We start from the raw sequence: 24,599 nt of genomic DNA on the forward strand, positions 1-24,599 counted from the left end.
TTTAACCCTGTATGACCTAGTCTTAACCTTGTTAGAATTATATCTCTGCTTTTACTTTTCCTACTTCTTACTCTAACAGGTTTTTGAATTGTATAATAGTCCCTACCCTTGATGTCAATTCCATATATTTTGACAAGTTTTCACTATTCCCTGCTAAATTATTGATTTTACCTCTGACCTTCCAAAACATATTAATAAAATACCACTATCATTTTTGTTTAATGAACTTTCAGCTAGTTTATCAGCAACCTTGTTTCCCTCTATTCCAACATTCGCTGGTATCCAACAAAAATGAACATCAATACATAGCCTAGCTGTTTTAGGTTCAATAAAATCATGTATATTTTCATTATTAGATCATTTCTAACTGTTTGTATTGACTGTATACTATACATTACAGCTGCTGAATATGAACTATAATATTACTACTTAGCTTGGTTTGACTTCCTCTACCCACTGAAGACTGATGATTATTGCTATAATTTCTGCTGTGTATACTGATAACCTATTAGTAATTCTTTTAGCAATGCTTTTATTGAATTCTGGAATGTATATTCCCACACCTACACGATCATCATTTTCATGTTTTGACTCATCTGTAAATAAACTTAGCACAAAAAGTAAGGAAATTTGTGTTTGGTTGATTATTTCTCTGTGGTAACAATGCTTTTTGGCAATAAATCTTATACCGTTGGAAAGCCTGTTTAGTTCCCTTTCAAACGGTGCCCCATTTGTAAGGAACATACACTTGTGGGATGAGCAGCAGAGCTGAGTATGTGGGTTGTGCCCATGAAAAATTTGCAAAAATCTTCTTCTGCCAATGCCAAACAGCTTATTCTGCCATTGACTCGTTTGTATGATTGAAGTTTGAAGAAACAAGACATATTGGCAATTTAACAATTTATTAATTTCACAAACAGGAGCCTCAGTAGCGTGTGGAAGAACGATACACAGCCACAACAGCCTGACACCTCCTCCTCATGCTGGTCACCAGCCTGGTCACACACTGCTGTGGGATGGCATCCCATTCTTCAACCAGCATTTGTCGCAAGTCAGCCAACGTGGTTGTGTTGGTCACTCTGGCACGAACAGCACGCCCAAGTTGATCCCACAAGTGTTCAATGGGGTTGAGGTCAGGACTGCTGGCAGGCCATTCCATCCTCTCCACTCCCACATTCTGGAGGTAGTCTCTGATAAACCCTGCCCTGTGGTTGCGAGCGTTGTCATCTTGGAGGATAGAGACTGTGGAGATATGGGATTGCCACTGGTTGCAGAATCTCATCTCTATATCTCTCTGCATTGAGATTGCCTCCAATGATGACAAGCCTCGTTTTTCCAGTGAGGGAGATGCCGCCCCACACCATCACACTGCCTCCCCCAAAAGATGTTATTCTATTGGTGCAGCAATCAGCATAGTGTTCTCCGCGTCTTCTCCACACTTTGACCTACAATCCAACTGCCATAGGCAGAATCTGGACTCATCACCGAACATAACGTTCCTCCACATGTTCAGGTTCCAGTGCACGTGTTGCTGACACCAGCACAAACGGGCCTGACAGTGAAGGGCAGTCATGGCCGGACTCCTGGCAGCCCTATGAGACCGGGGATTGGCTGTGTGTAGTCTGTTCCGGATTGTCTGGGCAGAGAGCCGTTGGCCATATCATCCTGCAAACCTTGACTGCAAAACCTACGGCACCTAAGTGCTGACAGTGTGAGGAAATGGTCTTCTTGGGGTGTCGTCCTCTTGGGACGCCTACTTCGCGGCCTGTCTTTGACATCCCCTGTTATATGGAGCTTGGCCTTCAGTTTGGAGATGGTACGAGGGCTCACTCCAAATAATGCTGCAACTTGGTTTTGCGGAACACCAGCTTGAAGTTGCCCTATTGCCCCATTAGTTGCCCAGTCAGGTGTCAATCAGGCACTGTTTGGCAATGGCAGAAAAGAGTTGACAAATTTTTCATGGACGCAACCCACATAGTCAGCGCTGCTGCTCATCCCACAAATGTATGTTCCTTACAAATGGGGCACCATTTGAAAGGGAACTAAACAGGCTTTCCAACGGTATAAGATTTATTGCCAAAAAGCATTGTTACCACAGAGAAATAATCTACCCAACACAAATTTCCTTACTTTCTGTGCTAAATTTAGATAGATAGATACTTTATTTATCCTGAGGGAAATTCAAGTATCCAGTAGCATACACAATACAAGACATACATTAAACATACATTACACTAAAATTAAAATCCCTAACCTTAAGAATAGAATTAAAAATAAAATAGAAGATAAAATATAAAGTGTACATTAAATATACATTAGACTAAAGTAAGTAGGGGAGGTAAGTAAAACAGTGCAAATGGATGTGCAAAATAAAGATAGAAATTGTCCATTGTCTATTATCTTTTGTCCTCCCTGCCTTTACTGAGAGTTGTTGGGCAGCTGTGGCTCAGAGGCAGAGCGGGTAGTCCCCTAATTGGAAGGTTGTTGGTTCAATCCCCGGCTCCTCCTGCCACGTGTCGAAGTATCCTTGAGCAAGATCAATCAGCACATCGGTGTGTGAATGTGTATGAATGAGTTAGTTTCTGTTAGATGGACTTTGCCATTGCTGTGTGAAAGGGTGAATGTGGTGCATAGTGTCAAAGCGCTTTGAGTGGTCGGAAGACTAGAAAGGCGCTATACAAGTACAGGTCCATTTACCATTTGTACAGTCTGATGGCCAGGGGACGAAAGAGTTTTTGAGTCTGTTGGTGGAGCTGGACTGGGACAGCAGACTGCCACTGAACCCACTCCTCTGCCTGGTGAAGGTGTCGTGCAGAGCATGGTGGGTGTTGTCCAGTATGGACAGCATTTTGTCCAGGGTCCTTCTCTCTGCCACTGTCACCAGAGAGTCCAGCTCTGTGTCCACTACTGAGCCAGCTCTCCTCACCAGTCTGTCCAGTCGACCGGCGTCTCTCCTCTTGCTGCTACCCCCAGCAAACCAGAGCATAAAAGAGCACGCTGGCCACCACAGAAATAAATAATAATAAATAATTAAGTAGTCATAATAATTTTTGGACAGATATTCTTGAGTCAATCTCACAATGTCAAAGTTCCTGGTTGACCAATCTCTTCTCTTTCTAATATTTGTAGATTAACTTTTGGTTGTGGAAATAACGAGGTGAAATGGCACTGATGATAACTGCTGGACTGTGTTGAATAGTGTCTAGTTTATACTGTTTTACTTTCATGTTTATATCCCATCCAAAACCGGGGGGTGAGAGAAACAGACAGACAGACAGACAGACAGACAGACAGACAGACAGACAGAGGTGCACAGCAACAACAGTAGCAACAACTACACTAATAGTAGTGACTGATGATGATGAACAAGAAGATGATGACGACATATATATTGAATTCTGACTAGTTTCTCTAGAGTTTTTGCTGCTGCCTCATATACAACCATAATTAATTATTGCTCTTATCAAAGCCCTGTGTATCTGTAATAATGCTTCTTTGTCAGTAATTAATAACTAATTGTACAATAAAAATAGGTGTTAATACATTTGTTTACAATTCCATGACTTTGATATTTTTGAAGTCAGCCCTGGTCCAGTACGGAACTTCTGGAGTGTGATGAAGAAACTTGAAGTAGGAGACATCTTGTGTCCAGCAGGAAAACTTTAGAAATTAACAACATTTGCATATTCATAGATTCTAGAATTTCTAATGAGGTAGAAGGACTAGATGTCTTGTTAAGGGTTTTAATACTTACAACCTTACAAAAAGCCCAGCAGAGGTTCATGTTTTTTTTTATTAAGACTTTCAAAGTGAAAAAAGGCGAAGGGTGAGGCCAATGGAGTTGAAACAGAGATCCGCATAACTAAAGAAGGCAATTTCTTAAGAAATTGCGGGAGTAAATGCTGACCACTGACGTTAATGCTAGGCTGAACTGCCGGCTTTTAAATTCTTTGAATGATGTGGAATATTTGAAGATCTTTTAAGCAGCTTATGTTGAATTGCTGGCTCTAAAAGTTAAATAATATTAATAATCTATAAAGATTTGAAGGTGTGTTGAAGAGCTGTCAATATACTGAATCACTGGCTTTAATTTGTTGGAAGTAACTGAAGGGGTATTGTAGTTGGAAAACTTTGAAAGACACTAATTACTATGAATGGGACAAAAACTGTAAACATACATCATACGGTTTAATACTGTTTCCAACTGAATGATTAGCTATAAGTTGAATACGTGTAGAATGAGTTTGAATAAGTAGTAATAAAGTAGTTAGACAAATGAGAAAGGATAAAATGTCAAAGAGATAAATCACAAGAGGAATATATATGAAAAAGAGAAGGGAAATTAAATTGAAAAAAAAATGAAGAAATATTTTTCTATAAAATGGAAAGAAATTGATAAAAAAGTTATGTAAGGAAATGTTATTAACCACCTTGAGCAAATGTTTGATGTTTAACAGTCAGCTGGTTGGCAGACCTTCACAGGAACTTGTAGGTCAGAGCAGAGGTGATACATCTGACAAACCCTGCTGTTGCCTCAAAGCTTCACAGACACAAATCCACTGTTTCTTTCACTTCTCAGTTCTTCTTTATACTCAAGCCAGGCCAACAACATGTGATAAACATTCAGGGCTTAGCTCAAACCTAGTCTGGGGGCATGATTTTTCCATTTTACAGCAGCTATATATGTACTATTTTTCAAGCCTTTTGTGATAATTGCTAAAAATCTGTACATCATTTGGAAAAACATGATAGTTGCTTAGGGGAAAATGTAAATGAAAAAAAGTGCTCCAAAAGAATCAAGAAAGACAGTTTATAGTGGAGGCACATTCCCAGGTTGTCAAATACCGCCAACCCAAAGCATTTTTCTATCTTTCTTGGCTCTCATTGGTTGTTTTCTTTCAGGTCTGTTGGATTCTTGAAAATGCTGATTTTCTTTATCTCCTTCTTTATCCTTTAGTCTCATGTAATAATGTCAGGATATAGTGAAAGTTTCAGTAAATATGACAAAAAGTGGGCGCCTGGTTAGTTCAGTCGGTAGAGCTGGCGACCCATATACGGAGTTGCTGCAGCAGCCCGGGTTTGAATCCGACCTGCGGCCCTTTGCTGCATGTCAGTCTCTCTCTCTACCCCCCCTTCCTGTCGATCTTCAGCTGTCACTATCCAATAAAGGCATGAAAAGGCCAAAAAAAATAACTTAAAAAAAATATGACAAAAAGTAATTTTTTGTAAAAGTTACCTAATGCAGCTTTATGGCTTTACATTTTAGCTTCACTTCACATTTCTAAACTCAAATAATCGGAGAATGTAGAGCACACCAGCAGCAACTCAGCATCAGGGCTGTGATTAACATCAAGTCAAGCTGCTGAGTAAACTCAGTGTCCTACTGTTGGACCCACATTCATTTTAAGTGGAATTAAATGTATAAACATTTATTTCAGTGACAGCACAGAGCTTGGTTTTTTAGATTAGTTGAGCGGATCAATTATCAGAGCTGTAGTAAAGATTTTGTACCACTTGATGGTGCCAGCCGACAAATTACATTCCCTAGCACCTTATGAACAGCATTCAGCACCATAACTAGCCTAAAGAGAGATGATGATAATGAGATTAGATGTAATAATGCAAACATGACAGAGGACATGGCAAGGAATAAAACAGTCATTCTAGTGCCATTGAAAATGAAAAAATACTTTCTGTCGAGTGTTTGACGGAAACTAGGCCTGACCTGAACATGAGTCTCAAATCTTACCATCATAAATACAATCACTGTCGTCGTCATCATCATGCTTGTTGTCTTTATTGTCATCCTTGTTATCATTAGCATCATGTTATGAAGAGTCCAATGAACTATGAGCTGCCGTCCTGGTTTCCAAAGCCTTTGAACTTCCCCTCTTTAACGTTGAGTGCTTGTTGTCCTTCGGATTATCCATTTTCACTGTCCTACTAATAATATTAGTACTGTTATGATCATCTGGTTTGCTACATCTGGCATTTAACCCCCACCCTACCCAAATGATCATGAGACAGTGGCAGAGCCAAACTATTGACAGTGCTCATTAGCATTTAATCCTTCTTTCATTTGAATGGAACTGTCACAATCAGCAACATTTTTTTTTTTAAATTTCTTTCTCAGCCATGGGTTTCACTAATATTGAAGGTGAAAGGAGTTGAAGTGAAGATCTAAAATGAGTTAGTGTTGGTTCAAGTGCAAAAACTGACAGAAGTCAGTTGAAGTGTCATCTAGAGCAGAAGTTAAAGCAGTGGTTTCCAATTTTAAATATTTTAATTTTCAAACATACTTAATAGGCTTCTTCAATGACAAATTCAGTGTTTTCTTCTCATTGTTCTATTAGCTCTTTGGTTGTTTTAACTGCATACTTTTTTAGCGCAGGATAAGGGCTCTGACAGAGAGTGCAGGCTCTGTGAATATAGCTTGTGTTTAGGTCTTCAACGTTTAGATCATAAACAATAATCTAAACTACGCTATTTAATTTAGTTTGAAATGACATAGAGACATAGACTTCCTGTGTATAATTTTTCATTTTTCTTACACCCTTTAAAATCAAGAAGGCCTTGCGAGCCCCCTTGAAGTTTTGGTGACCCCTTGTAGCAGTCCCCATCTGTTGGGAACCACAGCTATAAAATGTTAGCAGCGAAAGGTGTTGGCAGTTATGAAGGCAGTTGATGTGTCAGGTAAATAGTTGTTGAAGATGTGTAGGTGCTAAATACTATTTAAACTGAGGAAGTTAGCGTTTCAAGAATCACCAAGGATGTATGTATTTTTACATTTTATAGTGCAGCAATACCTTAAAGATTTTCATTGTTTTTTTATTACTGTATACATATTTATCTAGGGAAGTTTCACGAAGAGAAAGCCTCTCTTTTACACAAAATGAGCTTGTGATAATTATCAGCAAAATGCACTTAAAGAATGAAAAGTAAAAGTGATAATCAGGCCGGATAGCAATTATATGTCAGTTGTGTAATTATATATTATATGATTATTAATACTGATACGTTAGCCTTTAAGCAGCATTTTAAAATTGCAACAAAGTGGAGCTAATTTTAAAGCTGTAGTATCAATTTTTACATGAACAGTTTGATCAGGCGTCATTACTGATGACCACAGAGAATTATCACCAACTCTTGTGTTCCCCTTCAGCCCTGTCTCCTAAAAATTGTGTTTATATACAACTAATTTGCAACACCAAATACTTGAAACATAATGCAATGTAATGGAAAGGAGCAAAAATGTTGATACTGAATGTATCAGTAAAATGTTTACTGACAACATATTTCAATTGTTTTCCGCCAAAATAGGCAATCTTACAATACTAAATCCACTAAAGCATTGTTCAAAAGTCAGCAGTGACTTGAGACATAGGATTTTTAATAATATTTAACCAAAATCCTGATCTTTCCTTACCTTGACCAAAGTTCTTTTTTGCCTTAACCTAACCAAAATCAAGTCATAATTACACATGTGACTACAACGTAATTATGACATTTCTGCCAAAAGATCCTTCTAAATGTTACACACTGGACCTTTAATACTGAAATATTCAGAAACAGACACAAAACTGTTGCCCTTTTTAAATAGTTCTTGGGAATGTTATAAAATTTAAATAAATATCCATAACTTCACCATAGAACATACCTCTAAATATTCAATTAGGTCAGTGTTCAGTGTGTGTTTAAAGCTTGTTTGGAACATCTGATGTATATTGTGTGACTTTCTTCAGTACTGGAAGTCTGTCTGTAGAGAGATTTCGTCTGTCTGTGGGCGTAACCTATATAAAGGAATGTGTATTTAGTCATAATAAAAAGGCCCAGTTCTTCCTGCATATACCTTGTGGACTGACAGACTGACTGGATCCTTGGCCCATGATTGGACCGCTGAGTGACCACAGAAAAAAAGGAAAGAATAAAAACCGAAATGGATTTGATCATCATCAGCCAGGCTCACATTGTTGCAGCATTGATGCAATCTAAATAAGGAATAAAGAATGTGAATCATTTCAGGTTTTCTGGATAATTGTCAGGTCTGCAGAGGGAAAGTTAGCTCAGTAATGCAGTTCACAGATACTTGTGTTTGTGGCTATGATATAGTAACTCTTTATTCTAAGGATAATTTGCTCAATATACATTTCAACTGCTGAACACTGTTCACAGTTGACAATGTGACTTCTGGCAATAATCTATGTTCTTCCACTACTTCTCCACATCGACATGATCCCTCAGCTAGAAACAGAGTGCGCATTTTTTTGTGATTTTCATAAATGACCTCAATAATATTTAAATCATGTCAAACCAAGTATGTTTACATACAGACACCTGTCCCAGTTTTGATGATGTATATTTTTGAAGTAATGTTCACATGGAACATGAGTAACCAAATTATTCATCTCCCTTTATGTACGATTCTTACATTATTCAGGTTTCAGATCATTTGTTTCTGTGCAGACGGGTCTTTGACTCTCAACATCCAGCCTCTCTGTCATTTCTGTACCTGCAGAGTTAGCACAGCAGTTGAGGATAAACACAGATTTGTTTCTAGCTGCCTAGACACTTCTGCTTTCACCACTTTGCTGGATCTGACTTATCTGACCACCAATAATACAAAACCAGACTGACATTTTTCTTTTTACTTGTTAATCATCATTCAATTGTTTATTTATTTTGCTTTCTTAATACATAAGTTTAGATGAAGACTGCACACATGTCAGACTGATAAGAAGTGTTTATTTATTTTGAATTCAAATTCATCCAGATTACTGAAACCAGGATATTTGTGTGCAAACAAATAACAAAACTTGATCATAGCTGGGATCTGTGTATCATGTGATCCTTGTCCAAAGATTAATACCCCCCACATTGAAAGCACTTAGGACAGCAGTTCAGCAGGTTACCTGCTGGTAGAACCAGCTAAAATTGATCTATCCAAAGTCATGAAGTTTTTGGATGGACCACAGCAAAGCTCAGCCAGCTCTAAAAACACCAAAGTCTTAAAGTAATGAAGTTACAATACTGGTTGGCTGAACTCCAGATTTCCTCTCTAACAACGGCTCAAGGTATAACCAAAGCACACTGATTATCTGTTGTTGATTGCAAGAACTAACACATCTACTCCCACAATCACCTTCTTTGCTTCAAAACTGAAGCTCGAGGGTGGATCAATACTGACTTCAAACTTGGAACCTGTAAATGTTGCCATTTTTATGTAGCTTTACTGCTTATTTTGCTTTCAAGTTCAACAGGCTAGATGTGACTAGCATCTATTGTAGGCCCACACGCTGGAGCAATGTTTGGGTATTTAATACCGGCTTTGTTGTTACATGAATTGGTCAATCTATCCCTACACACAAACACTTGCGCGCGCGCACACACACACACACACACACACACACACACACACACACACACACACACACACACACACACACACACACACACACACACACACACAGAGCCATAAAGTGAACTGATGAATTGTTCCACTTTCAGCACTGTGGTGTTTGAGGTGGAATGATCCGTCATTTAGTAGAGATGACCTGATGTTATCAGAGAGAGACAAAACAGAGGAGAGGGAGAGATGAATGAGACCATAACAAATCCATAACCAATATTTCCACATCACTAAGTCTGGCTGTTTCCATTTGAAGGATAAACACACATACAGTACACAGCATCACTCTCTGTGGGCGAACCATCTGTTATAAAACTACAACATTAAATAAATTGGTCAAGGAAATTCCCTGCACATCACCAGCACATCAGAAATGCACACACAGCATAATCAACACTCTTATTTTGTACCCAACCACCTCCCAAGGATTATTGTTATTATGCACAGATTGTCTGTCTCATTTACTACTGTCAGGATATAGTGAGAGTTTCAGCAAATATGCCATGAAGTTATTTTTGGAAAAGTTACCTACTGCAAACACTAATAAAAAGAAATTTGTAGATAGGCAAATGAATCGCTACTCTGGAAATCAGGAGTGTCTGGGACCCCTGAGGGTCTGGGACCCTGGGGCAGTCTCCCACAAGGGCTCTTCAATAACATAATTCAGCCAATTTTACACATGTCGTAATATCTAGTGGACAAATTACTAATAATATATACTAAAACATTGTGATTTTAATTACCCCTCTCTAGTGCCCTCAGGACACACAACCATTGACCCCTCTGCTGTTAACTCTCTTAGAATGACCAAATCATTTATCTTGTCTGATTCATTTGTACTGTAGTGCGCAATGAACATTGCACCCCAGAGGCTGCTTGCTGGGATTTATACTGTGAGTTGTGATATCTTCTAGCTGCAGATTTAAAGGTCCAATGTGTAACATTTAGAAAGACCTACTGGCAGAAATGGAATATAATATGCAATTACTATGGGGTGGCTGTGGTGCAGAGGCGGGTCGTCCCCTAATCGGAAGGTTGTGGGTTCGATCCCTGGCTCCTCCTGCCACATGTCGAAGTATCCTTGAGCAAGATATTGAACCCCCAAATTGCTGAATATGTATGAATGAGTTAGTTTCTGTTTGATGGGCTTTGCCATCGCTGTATGAATGAGTGTGAAAGGGCGAATGTTGCATGTTGCAATGTAAAAGCGCTTTGAGTGGTCACAAGACCAGAAAGGTGCTATACAAGTACAGGTCCATTTACCATTTACCATTTATGATGACACAACTATGATTTCTTTATAATCATCTGAATATAGGAATCATTATGTTTTTGTGACCGTGGGTCGCCCTCCATGGGTCCACCATTTTTCTACAGTAGCCCAGAACTGACAAACTGGCACACTTCTCCTTCACGCTTGAAAGGGGAGGGTGAAGCAAGAGAGTTGCAATCTGCAACTACACTGCTAGATGCCACTAAATCCTACACACTGGACCTTAATATTGACCTTGAGGATGGACTGCCACTAAGCATGAAACTCCTACTCGCTCCATACAACGTCACTGTCACTTCCGGCCAAGTTGTCTGCAACCCTGCTCTGCTCTCCCACGCATTTCACCAATGCACCCATGTCATGGAATGGTAGAATTGGACTATATATGGCAGCATGGCTTTCAAAATAAGTACTTACACATATTAGTCCACATTCACACAAACGGAGAGTGAGGCCAGGTCAGTCATCCATGACCTATGAGTTGGTCTTGATCAGTCGCTTTCACTTCCTTGTTTTGGATCTCTGGAATCCCCTCATGACACACAATGTACTTCTGTTTTGGGCATACACAACATTTGAAACATAAAAACATGAAACTTCCATTTAAGGTAAAATTACAGTTTGATGCACCTCTTGTTTTTTAACCTCACTGACCTAAAGCTGTTATTTATGTACACTGTAAACAATTATTTTAACCAATTTGAACTGAACTAATCGGATTAGATAACAAAAAAATAGGTAACTATAATTAACCCAGATCACATTTGAAAACATTTGTAATAATATTATAATTACAATAGTAAGGATTACTCGATAAAATTGTCATTTTTACGATAACCAATGCAATATTAACAATCTTTTATTATTATTACTATATTATAGTAGAGTTCATGTTATTTTGTATTTTATTATTGTGCAATGTATTTGAGATCTGCAACACATGCCAGCTTTTGATTGGTTGAAGTCAGACACAACCAATGGCCACATGGGATTGCCAGTGGATAGATCCAAAAGTAATCACATTAGATTACTTTTTCTTTTTTTCTGTAATCAAATGGATAATGTTACTAATTACAAAAACTGGCCTGGAATTTGTATTCAGTAACTGAATACATTTCAAAGTAATGTGACCCAACACCGGGTACAGTAAGCTGTAACAAGTTGTTAAGCTAGTCTTTGTTCATTTGAGCAGTGTAAGCCACTAAGCAAGAATTTTATTTGTGTCACTGAAGGCACAATGCACCTCACCTGCCAATCTAGCCAACTAACATATTAACTGACATAGTATTTTGCAAGCGAGCAAGCAAGCAAAGCCAGCTGAAACTCAGCCATGCTGAATAATGTTATCCATCACTGGCCGCCCCACAGTGCAACTTTGGATTTCCACAAAAAACATATATAAATCAGTCCACAGGCCACTGAGAAAGTCAGGGAAGGTCTAATTTTTTTTTACATTACAACCCGTTACGTTACAACTCATTGTCCATAAAAGTGACTCATAAATAATAAAACGCTTCAGAATCTTACATATGAAACCTTGAATGTATTATTATGATCACAGGAAATGATTCATCACAGACACTTGTGTGTGTGTGTTTCAAGTCTTTGTGTAGTATGGACAATATTCAGATATTATAGTGTATTATCCATTCAATAATTTAGCCTCCATCTCTGAAAGATCATAATATCTATTTCCTGTCTGAGTCATGATCTATTCACATACGGTACACACACACACACACACACACACACACACAAATGGGCTCAGAAAAGCATCCAAACACCTCTCTCACAAACACATACTGTGCCTGTCCCTGTCCTTCCACCAGTATCACTCAGTCATTAAGCACATCTCTCTGTCGCTTCCTTGTTTTTCTTGTGTCCTCATATTCATCATCTGTCCATTGCTCTCCTTTTGTCATCAACTCACCTCTAAAGCTTGATCATTATATTAATTTTGATGTTTTTTTCTGATCTTCAGGGCTAAGATTTTGGGCTGTTTTACAACCTAAAACAGTTTATTGTGTTTAAGCCTATTAATCTGATCCTTCAGGATATTAAGAATGGCTTTCACACAATATTTGCCCAAAGTCTGCCTTTCAATATCTACCTTTTCTTTCTTTGGTCCTGAATTCAGAACAACCCCAGTTAAAACAAATTTGGACAACAAGGTCTAAAGCCTTGGATCTAAAGAAATGTTCTGTACAGTGGTGCTGAAAGTTTGTTCTGAGGGTTGTGCTAGAGAAAAGACCATGGGGGTCATTTAAATCAAACGGGTTCATACTCTGGGGAGCATTAATGTCAGCAAATGTCATGGCAGGGCTAATCTTCTGGGAGTGTGAATGTGCTCAGTAAACTTCAAGGAAATCTTTAGATTCGATTTTGACATTTAACATCATCTGCACAGGTGCTAGATGCCACTTAATCCTACACACTGGTCTTTAACTGAAATAGTAGGTTTTTAACCTGGCAGTGTGGCTCCAGGGAGTGCAATACTGGTCAGTTGGTCAGTTCACCACTTTCGTTCGACTAAAACATTGCTAAATAATCGCATTGATGAATGAAGCTGAGGATGATAGGATGTCATTAGTTTTGTAGGTATTTTGTCATAAACCAAAGTATGAGCTGCAACTGGGAAGACATTGTGTTTAATGCTATAATGGCCATTTGTGTATCGGTTACAGTTTCGACTATATATGCACCGGGACACCAGAAAGCTTTTCATAGGAGGTGTAAATTGTATCAGAAGTACATAGAAGTCCATATCAGTAGGAAGATTGCTGATTGCTTAACGATGAATCTTCCATAAATACTACAGTTGGTCATGGAGTTCCACAAGGTTCTGTACTTAGACCAATTCTATTCATTTTATATATGCTTCCCTTAGGCAAAATTATTAGGAAACACTCCATTAACTTTCATTGTTATGCAGATGATACACAGTTATATCTATCGATCAAGCCCGATGAAATTAACCAATTATCTAAATTACAAACATGTCTTAAGGACATAAAAACCTGGATGAGCTGCAATTTTCTGATGTTAAACTCAGAAAAAAACAAAATTCTTCTACTTGGCCCCAAAAACCTTAGAGACTCACTGTCTAAAGATATAGTTACTCTAGATGGTATTACCTTGGCCTCTAGCACCACTGTCAGGAATCTTGGAGTTATCTTTGATCAGGACATGTCATTTAATTCCCACATAAAGCAAACCTCTAGGACTGCCTTTTTTCATTTACGTAACATTACAAAAATTCCTGTCACAGACAGATGCAGAAAAACGAATCCATGTATTTGTTACTTCTAGGCTGGATTACTGCAATTCCTTAGTATCAGGTTGCCGCAATAAGTCCATTAAGACGCTCCAATTAATTCAGAACGCTGCAGCACGAGTACTGACAGGAACTAGGACAAGAGATCATATCTGTCCTGTACTAGCGTCTCTGCACTGGCTCCCTGTACAATTTAGAATAGAATTTAAAATCCTCCTCCTCCTCACCTACAAAGCTCTTCATGGTCAGGCCCCTTCATATCTTAAAGAGCTCATAGTACCCTATTACCCCCCTAGAACACTGCGTTCTCTGAATGCAGGGCTACTTGTGGTTCCTATAGTCTCAAAAAGTAGAACAGGAGCCAGAGCATTCAGTTACCAAGCTCCTCTCCTGTGCAACCAGGTTCCAGTTGTGGTTCGGGAGGCAGACACCCTCTCTACATTTAAGAGTAGGCCTCAGACGTTCCTCTTTGATAAAGCTTATTGTTAGTGCTGGCTCAGGTGAGTCCTGAACCATCCCTTAGTTATGCTGCTATAGGCAGTGGCGGCTCCTGACAAATTTCTCAGGGGGGGCAACTGTTAAGATGATGGCGAAGATGACCCGTTCAATGGGTCAAATAATAATAAATAAAAAGTCATATAGCTAACTTGACAGTGTTACATTGCATTGTTTAATTTGGTTTTCCTGTTCAATCACTAGATGGCAACACCAGACATGAATTATACATACTGTACAGTATTTTTGTAAAGCTATATCAATTTAAATGTCTCAAATACAATACATTTGGTTCCACAATAAAACACTTACAGCGTGGCCATCAACAGATACATTGTCATCTACTAGTTTGCCCATGAAATCACTGTTAGCACAGTCTACAATTTATAGCCATCATGGATGCCATAGCGATAATCAAATCAAAACATATTATACTATCATCAAAACTGTAATTAATCAAATCTTTCCAGAACATATTCAGTATATACTTGGCTGGCAATATGCAATCAATACAACTATTTACAATTCAACATTTGGAGAGTACAACATAACACAACTCACCATTTAATAACACACTCACTCATCACTTGTATTGAAATTTTGCTCACCTCTCTTTCAAGCAGGCAAAGTGATCAATTACCCTCTCATTGAAATCAGGCATGTTCCTGACAAGTTCTCTCTCCATGGAAAGCATGGCCAATGCATTCAAACGTTCCTGTCCTATTGCATTTCTCAGGAACGTCTTGATTCTCTGTAAGGTGGAGAAACACCTCTCAGCTTCAGCTGTTGTCATCGGAGTGGTTATTAGGATGTTCAACAGCCCCACAGTCTCAGAGAAGGTTTCCTAGAGGTTGTAACTCTGTAGAACCTGATACAGAGCCAGTGCACCACAGCAGCCCCTGAAGTCTGGACTTTCGTAGATGAGAGAAAGTTCAGTCCTGAGCTTCTCCTTGTGTAGCATGGGGTATGCCCTCACGGTGGTATTCAGAGCCTCTTCAGGGAATGTTTTCAGATGCCGGTCAAACAGCTCTCCCTCTAACAGCATGGCACTCACAATGTGGCTGGTGAAGGAGAGCCTGTCTTTGGCATGGCCCAGGATTGTGTCGCAGATCTGTTAAGTAACAGTAATACACAATTGTAAAAAAAATATTCTACTGGTGTTGGCATGAATGTGGCCAAGATCTACTGTATCTACTGTCTAAAAGTTCCAAAGTATTGTTCGTCTGTATTCTTGCAGAGTACAATGGATACGTAATGGGTGAGTAAAAAAAATGATTACCATCCATTATTGAATCTAACTCTAAAAACAGAGGTTGTGATTTTATATCACTTGGTTCCAACACTTGAGTATGTCTACATCATTGGTCAGTAGTGAATGCAGATACCTCTTTTGACAGCCTCTGCTTCTCTTGTTCTCCTAAGGCTCTCCTTGATCTTGTGGTACCTGGTGCTTCTTGCTGCTGCTGTCAAGAGGAGCTTTGAGACGGATCAAAAGTGTTAGAATATGAATGAGACAGTACTGACGATCCTGCTGTTGAAGTTCCATCTTGTGGATTATGCTCTAGGCTGCTTTGGTGCAACAATCTGGTCGGGAAGGGCCGTGCGTTTGGGTGACCAGTTAAAAAAAACTGGAAATCCCATCCAAGTCAGAGAAAAAAAACGCTCACTGCTGAGATGTGCGAAGTTGCCTGCTGCATGATTAAATTCAGCTGGTGTGCATAACAATGCAAATAATGGGCATTTTTGTACTCTTCGCATACCTTTTGCTGCACACCAGCCCTCTCTCCTCTCATCACACTGGCACTGTCATAAGCTTGCGCAATGAGTTTACACTTGTCATCGTCAGTGAAAACGCTGTTCAGTCTCTCCAAAATTGCATCGGCAATGGAGCCGGCAATTGTTGACAAGATGGGGACAAATTCAAAGAACCGTTCTTGCACAGCATCTTTTCCGTCCATGTATCTCAGCATAAGCACCAACTGAGTCTGTGTAGACACATCTGTGGTTTCATCTGCTTGGATTGCCACGAATCTAGCCGATTTAACCTCCTGCACGATACGTTCTCTGGTGACAGATGCCATGCAATCCAGCAGCTCATTCTGCACCGTCTTTGACGTGCCCTTAAAGGCTGTGGCCGTTCTTAGGTGCTCCTCAAACACCTTGTCCAGTGACGCCACTAAGTCGACCAGTTGCAGGGTTGCTGTACCCCTCGCTCTCATCCTTGCCTCGCAAAGCTAACTCAAACACACGCCACAGAATATTACACAGTCAATAAGGCGGCCTAGGATATGCCGGTTCTTGCTAACCTCATCGTTGTGACGACGCACAGCTTACCTGTAGCTCTCATCCAACTGTGTTGCAATGTTTACTCTCCCAAAGGCTGAAAGTTTTAGGCAGCTGTCCACATGCATCTTCGCTTCATGTTTCTTCACCTTTTTTGGTGCATATCAATGACACCTGTCTTTGTCCAGACGGTGTCCGTCTTGGCGCCATCAGGGTGAATTAGCACACAGGGGTAGCAGAACAGAGCGTTAGCCACTTCACACCCTGCTAGCCATTTTTTCCGCTCGTACCAGCTCCGGGAAAATCTGTGATTGTACGTTTTCCCCGCTTTTGTTGACACCTGCTTGATATTTAAATTTGGTTGGGGTGGTCTGAATTCTTTAATAGCCAATTTATCAATATTGCTTCGACGACTGAACGGTAATTCCCTCAATGAAATAATGGAGTTGCAGTTGCTAGACATGTCGATCTTGCAGTCTCCTGACGCATTTGCGCGCTGTGCATATCGTATGAGCACGCATCAGTGCGTATGACGAAATCACGTTGGGGCGAGCCCTCCCTGAGCCCATAGAAATGCATTGTAGGGTCCAAAATTTGGAAAAAAGAATCTCAACATGTAAGTCTATGAGAGCGCCTGGGGGGATTTTCAATCTGACTGAAATCGCCCCAAGGGGGCGGGACTGCTGGTTGGAGAGTGATATACAGGCTGCTGATTGGACAATAATATTAATTTTATTTTAATATAAACTTTATACAGTCTATGATTAAGACTTAGACCGGCAAAATAAACTCTTTTTTTCCCCTCTTTTTTCATGTGGTGTGGTGCATAATCGCCCACTATGGGTCAGCCGCCCCTGGCTATAGGCCTAGACTATTGGGGGATTTCCCATGGTGCACTGAGCTCCTCTCTTCCTCTCTCTCTCTTTCTGCACTCATTCATGTCCCATTAATGCATGTTACTAACTTCACTTCCTCTCTCTCTCTCACCCCAACTGGTCAAGGCAGACGACCACCCACCTAGAGTCGAAGGGTCTGTCCTAGGTTTCTGCCTCTTAAAAAGCAGTTTTTCCTTGCCGCGTTGCCAAGTGCTCATGATGGTACTTTTGGGTCTCTGTAAATAATGTTATAAAGAGTTCGGTCTAGACCTGCTCTATTTGAAAAGTGTCCTGAGATAACTTCTGTTATGAATTGGCGCTATACAAATAAAATTGAATTAACTTGAATTGAATTGAATTGAATTGAGTGGGTTAAGCAGGGTTTACCCCAGTGAAACTGAGGTTTGACTCCTATATGTTTTTTATTTGTTTTTTATATTTAAACTGGCTTTCAGTTGAAACTTTTGATGCGTTTTCAGGCTCCAAAGTGACGATAGGACATTGTAGACAATGACAAATATCTCTATTGTAAATCCTGGTGAAATATGGTCTAATGTGAACGTCTTCAGATTGTTGGTGAAAAACATTTTCTATTACTTCTATATTTTGTGATACACATACTGAATGAATGTTGTTAATTGAATCCTGCTTTGCTGGAGAGTTACATCCACATAGAGTAATCAAAGCACCCTCAGCTGATGGAATGATCAGTCAGTTCGAATGTTCAGAGGAAAGATGGCTTTGCCGCCTTTCTCAGTCATCTCAGGAATGTCCTACAGGAACCAGAGGACCAGGGATCCCCCTCACCTCTCCTCCACTGTCACTGCCCACAAAGACCTGTGCAGGTCCCTGTCCATCCATCCACCCCTCCATCCTCTCATATGTCATCCATCCATCCATCCACCTGTCAGGCGGTGGCGGGACCCAGCACGGCTGACAGACGTGAACCGCCGTCAGGTTGAGTCTTCTCCTACGAGGGCCCCTCTTAGAGCTGTCCAAGGGCCCCGTCGGAGCCTGCAGTGCTGTGCCAACTTAATCTTAGTAGTGGACAAAGTGAAGAGAGCAGGAGCCGTCTCATCAGTCTCCATTATGGGACAGCGTTGTTGCTCCGCTGTCATGTTCCTGTGGTACTCCAAGGGAGATGCTGTCTCATACATCATCAGGGAACAAAGGGCCTGGCCTGGGGGGTGGGGAGAGGAGGTGGCAGGAGGTGGGTCCTTCCTGCCCCTGACACACACACACACACACACACACACACACACACACACACACACACACACACACACACAACCCCCTCCTCTGCTCTCCTCTGAGGGGGGAGTTCTGCTCAACTTGAGGTTCGTTTCAAGATTATCTTCCAAAATTAGATAGTGAATGTATGCCAAAGTTGATGTGTCACAGCAACAATTTTCTGACAGATCAACCACAACTCGTAAGCAAACTGATCATCTTCTTGCCTATTACACTGACAAACGCCCAGACAGATGTGTTCAGCAACATTTGCACTAACACACTGTGTTACATCTAACATGTGCAGAGATGCTGTGATATAAACAGACCTGTGAGTGATAAACTGTGTATAGCAATGGAAGAAACAGTTAAGCCAAAAACCATGCGCACAGGTGTTGCATTCACTATTGCTGGTTGACATGTAAATCAACATATAGCAGGAGAAGTTCATTGACCATCCAGTATGTTTTGAGTCAGTTTATATTTTAGGAGGAGGTTTTGGAGGCATTTAGTGACTGGTTCTTATAAATGCAGGGTGGAGGGGATGTGACCTCCGTCCCCGGTGGTGATTATGTGTTTGCTGTTGTTACCAATTGAAAGAAATTAATTTTCACTGCAATCTGATAAAGAAAGGTGAAATGTTTGTTAGTTCATGCACAAATATCCCATATAGCTACTATACTCCAGCCAACCAATTCTATGCGAGAGATAAAGGGTCAAGGATGGCCACTTTATGTAGCTACTGTGTTTCCAGTGTACAGTATCTGTAGTTGGTGCTTTGTATGTCATTTAGCAGGAAAAGACAGATGTAGAGAAGGGCCTCTGGTTGTTGAATGTGACGAGCAGTACATTAGCATAGCAATGGGCAGCTCTGCTGCCACTATAGTATCAGCCCTCCCCATTCACAGTTGATAGTGAAAAAGTCAGAAGTACGTCCAAAATAAGATGGCTAAATCTGGCTTTCCAAACACACTATGTCACTGTTTTTCTCTCTCAAAAATGTAGCTTTAACAAAACAATTTCCAGAGATGAATCTGGCAAGGCTGGCAGAATGTCTAAGTGTGCACAAGCAAAATAGAACTTTTGCAAAATGACGATTAAACCCTAGCTGAGAGCTGAGTGGAAGTAAAGTTGTGAAGATGACTTTCTGGAGCCTCTGTGATCCTTTCATTTACATGTCAATATATCACACAATATAGGTGTCGTCCTTACAGGAATTGTCTTGGATAATATCCTTATTTGCTCTCTTACTGAGAAGATCAGTATGTGTTTTTGTTTAAGCACGAGTCAGGACATTGTTATCTGAGCTTAGCAGGGTGAACTGACTAGAGGCAGACGAAAACAGCTTGCATAAATGTAAAAATACACACCAACCAGCACCTCTAAAGGTCACTAAGAAATCTATGCAAACAGAAATGTAAATGTTAAATTTACTGGTTTAATGGGGAGTTATGGCTGTAACTGTTTCTTGGTGCAGTGACATCCTGGAGTCTGCTCCCACATGCTATGCAGAAGTACTTGGCAGATGGATAAAATGTTCGTACAGCAAAATATGTAAATTAGAATGAAGAATAAAGTTTTATTAACAGACTTTCTGTCCCTCTGTTGACCAGTTGTTGGCTCCGACTGAAAAGATTTGGCCATTTTTCTATTACTTTGAAATTTTAGTGTGGAAGGAGATTATTGTTAGGAAAAAAGCCAGTATGATGTTCATCATTTTCATGCATATACAGTATTTAATATTTTCCATCAATATATTTCTAAATACTTCCACAACAATAAAGCAAATGTGCTCCTACCATCTAGTATGAGGAGAAATCTCAAAGACAAATAGTCTATATTGTCCAACATTAAAAGTAAGCCCTTCCTTACATGTCACATATTTGAAAGGTTGATGAGGAAGTGAACAAACTGTCTATCTGGATGATTTTGTAAAGCAGTGGCTAGAACATTTAACCTTACCCGTTGTGCGGAGGTGCTGTGCTAGTCGGTCTGCTAGTGTGGTTGGGGGCAGGGATGAGGGCAGATACAGGAGGTGGCAGGTAGAAATAGTGCCGTCCAGGTGGTTGAAGTAGTTGCAGATCATCATGACTCCCTTAGATGATTGACCTTCCCTGTTTGTCGAATCCCTTCGGCAAGGGGACAATAACTGAATGATGTATGTACACAGGCCTGGGGATAATGGCAGGTCGGGGTGCGGTGGGTGACAAAAGGTTAGAGCCTGAGATGTTGCGTGAGGAAGAGGGATGTGAGTGAGGTGGTGGAACACTGACTGTGCATGCTAGGAAGGGGCTCCGCTTGACTCACAGGAAAGGGATGCACAGGCTGCAAATATGTGACAGTAAAGTTCAGATTTTAGGGTTCCCTAGTTTATTCCCTGGTTAAATTGCTGTATCTGGTCTGTTCCTCCCAAACCTAGACCAGCTGCAAATGAAGGCTGTTTATGAGAGAAAAGATTGAAGATTGAAGGGCATGTTGGAAAATGGCTATAAAAATGGCCCCAAAGTATTCAGAAAAGTGGTTTAGTACAACACAAAACTGCAGGGAAACAGCACACACCAACATAAGATACACTGGAGTCAGACAGTGTACACAGAGGTAACAGTTTCTATCAGAGCTGCAACAGCAGTGACAAATGGGCTGGTTCCGCTTCATTGTTCTACACTTACTCTCACTCTTACACTGATGCTCTTCTGAGCCCTGATTTATAGAGATGCAGTTGATTTTGTCATCAGCTTTGATGTGGGAATGGTTTTTCACTAAGCAGTGACTCCCCCAGAAGTGTGTGTCAGAGAAGACAACAAAACCCAACAATTCAGAATCCTGATACAGGTCAAATAAGAGTAATGAACAAATAACTGGTTATCAATTGAATCATTAGCACCTGCATCTTCATCATCAACCTAATTTAAGCTGCATTCAGACAAACAACAATGGAAGTGAAACAAACAAAAAAAATGTAGACTCCTCATTAATTTTTTTAGGGAACCACAATTTTCATTTGATTTATTAGCTCAGTTAAGAGTTTCTTAATGGGTTTGTGGTCTCAATCTCTAGTTTCAAGCATTCTTCCATACAGCATGATGATATTTAGTATAATTTACTAAATTATGGTCCCATTCAGAGAAAAATAGCCAATAAATTAGGGTACACTTTAGGGCGTAGCTACCTTGTGATTGACAAGTCAATGCATGAAACTCAGATCAAACTGTCAAACTAGGCATTCAAATATGAATCAACATTCTGTTACTGCATTGCCAATTTCTCACCTCAAATCTTTTCAGAAACAGATTTCAGTGTACTGTTTATCTGTAATACAAGAATGTGTGAGTTGAACCCAAGAGCAGGCAATGAGCGCAGTTCAACTCACACGACTGCGAAACCAATGGGTGACGTCACAATAGGTTCACACTTGGGTGGGAGTGATGCCACAAATGCAGAAAAACACAGCGTAGTCTGACCAAAAACTCACTGATCACTCAACTGATCCTCACTCAGCTTTTGTTGCAGCACAGTCCATTATCATCATCCAGCAATGCACTGGATTGATCTATACATTATGGGCAACTGTACATTCGAGGTACAACACCATCCAGCAATAGGGCCATACCAACTCAGACCCTTCATAGTTACATCACATAGTTACACACCCTGTGCACTCCATTGACAGTGTACATATGTTGTACACACACAGCCTTCTGCTAAGTGTTACTATGTAGAGTTATTGGAGTATAGTTGAATATTTAACCTTTGAGGGAAAGGAATGTGCTAATCACTAATTCCCCCATGATTCAAACTGAACCTGCAGTTCAGACTGCACATTTATAGTCTTTTATCTCAGTCGGGAGCAGTTTCATATCAAATTCTGTGATGCCAAAGTGCATTGCTTTATATGTTTTATCTACAATCAAAGTGGATAATAAGAATTGATTGAAGTGATAAAAAAGAAATAAAATATTTAAATAATTTCAATACAAATATGAAATAGATTACTTATTAACTGCAATTAACAAACAAATGTAAATTAAATATAAGAAAAGAGGAAAACATTTGAATCCAATAAAACTAATAAAACAAATACAAATTTTATAGTAAGACAGTAATATATTAAATATATCTGAGATAGTTTTCCCTATTCTGCGTGTATGTGCATGTGTGTAGCATTGCCTGTCATCATTCCTAATACAGAGATCTCAGCTGGGTGGTCAAGCTCTGCTGCCCAACCATGAAAGTCACAGGGAACACAGCAGGAATTGTGGGTGTGTGTGTGTGTGTGTGTGTGTGTGTGTGTGTGTGTGTGTGTGTGTGTGTGAAAGACAGAGAGTGATAAATGAGATAGTAAAAGCCAACTTAAAAGCTGCAGTGAAACACACAGTGTGGCTGGATCAGTTCATCTGGATGTGATGAGACCAGTTCAAACAGAGCATATCCACAAAGTTACCTTCCCAACAAAAGTCCATCACATCGCAAACATATTTTCTCTTGAACATATACTGTATATTAGCATTTTGGATTGTTTAATATCATATATATCCCGCATTAATTATTGAATGACTGAATAATGATTTACAGTGAAAATTGGGTGCTCTGGTTATGTCAGCCTTTACTCCACTCTGTTCACACTCACACAGTTCCACATATTCACACATGGAAGATTACCAGTACAACCACGGCTGATCTGTTGGAGCAGTTGGGGGTTTAGTACCTTGCTCAAGGACACCTCAGTGGTGGTAATCGGTAAGAGGCAAGTTCCCCTTTCTCTTCCTCCACCCAGATTTATCCCGCCACTATCACAACAATGACGTTCAACTTTCACAAGTCCTTTAACCTTCAGGCCACTACTAAATGAGAAACATAAACTTACGCAAGTAGAATCCTCACAACGTAAAGGAAAAAAATGTCTTTGTGGGAGGAACATTAAAATTTAGTTTTTAATGCTTTCTGAATAAATCTTGATATGCATGCGATCATCAGAGCATTCTCAAGTCAGGCAAACCACAGGTGGAACTAACATTAACTTGGACGGTCACAATGTCTGCTGTCAGAGGCTGTGTTCTGTCCCGGGCCGGATGTGTTCACTGGAGGCTGCTGAGTGCTGTTCTGTTGCATGCTAATGGTAGGTACAGAAGTCATTAGCGGAGCTGAGGCAGAGCAGCTGGTGGACCAAAAAATGTTTTCTCCATAAAATATGATCAAATTTCACAAAAATCACTGATAAAATTGTGTTTTTGTATAAGGTATAACGTTTTCTGTTTACTTTTGTACAGTAAACAGAAAGCAATGCCATTGCTAGCTAGGTAAGTTGCTAAATGAATCTGAAATTGGTTCACCTGCCTCACATTTTGTGAAAATTTTGATACAAAAATACATAGAGATTTTATTTTTATTTTTTTTTGTCATACATTGTTAAATAGGGGTACACTATGACTGTGGATGTAATCTTAAAGGTTTAAAGGTATTTTTTTAATTTCATTTCACTTTAAGACACATAGATATTCTGACCACAAACACTCCCCCTCTTCTTAATAATATATCTATCAATTTAATTAATTTTGGCTGTTTTCTATCTGATTTCCTTCCTTGGTCTAAAGAGGAAATAAACATCCAAAAACAAAATTTCCTACAAATAAATAATAATTGACATGGAAAGAAATGTTATAACAAACTCAAAATGTGTGTGCAATAAATGCCCACCAAGAACACCTTTCTGTAGAATGCTTTGCAGAACAAACATTTGCATTTTGCATTTCATGATTCTGATGA

The 24,599-nt window shown here is 39.8% G+C and overlaps 1 protein-coding gene across 1 annotated transcript in view; it reads right to left on the bottom strand.

Moving 5' to 3' along the window:
• Window positions 1–24,599, bottom strand: part of mtr (5-methyltetrahydrofolate-homocysteine methyltransferase) — a 202,050-nt gene that overhangs the window by 81,447 nt on the left and 96,004 nt on the right. The gene's annotated exons all lie outside the window — the stretch shown is intronic.

The sequence above is a fragment of the Dicentrarchus labrax genome, unplaced genomic scaffold (assembly GCF_905237075.1).
Source record: "Dicentrarchus labrax unplaced genomic scaffold, dlabrax2021, whole genome shotgun sequence".
NCBI classification, from domain to species: domain Eukaryota; kingdom Metazoa; phylum Chordata; class Actinopteri; family Moronidae; genus Dicentrarchus; species Dicentrarchus labrax.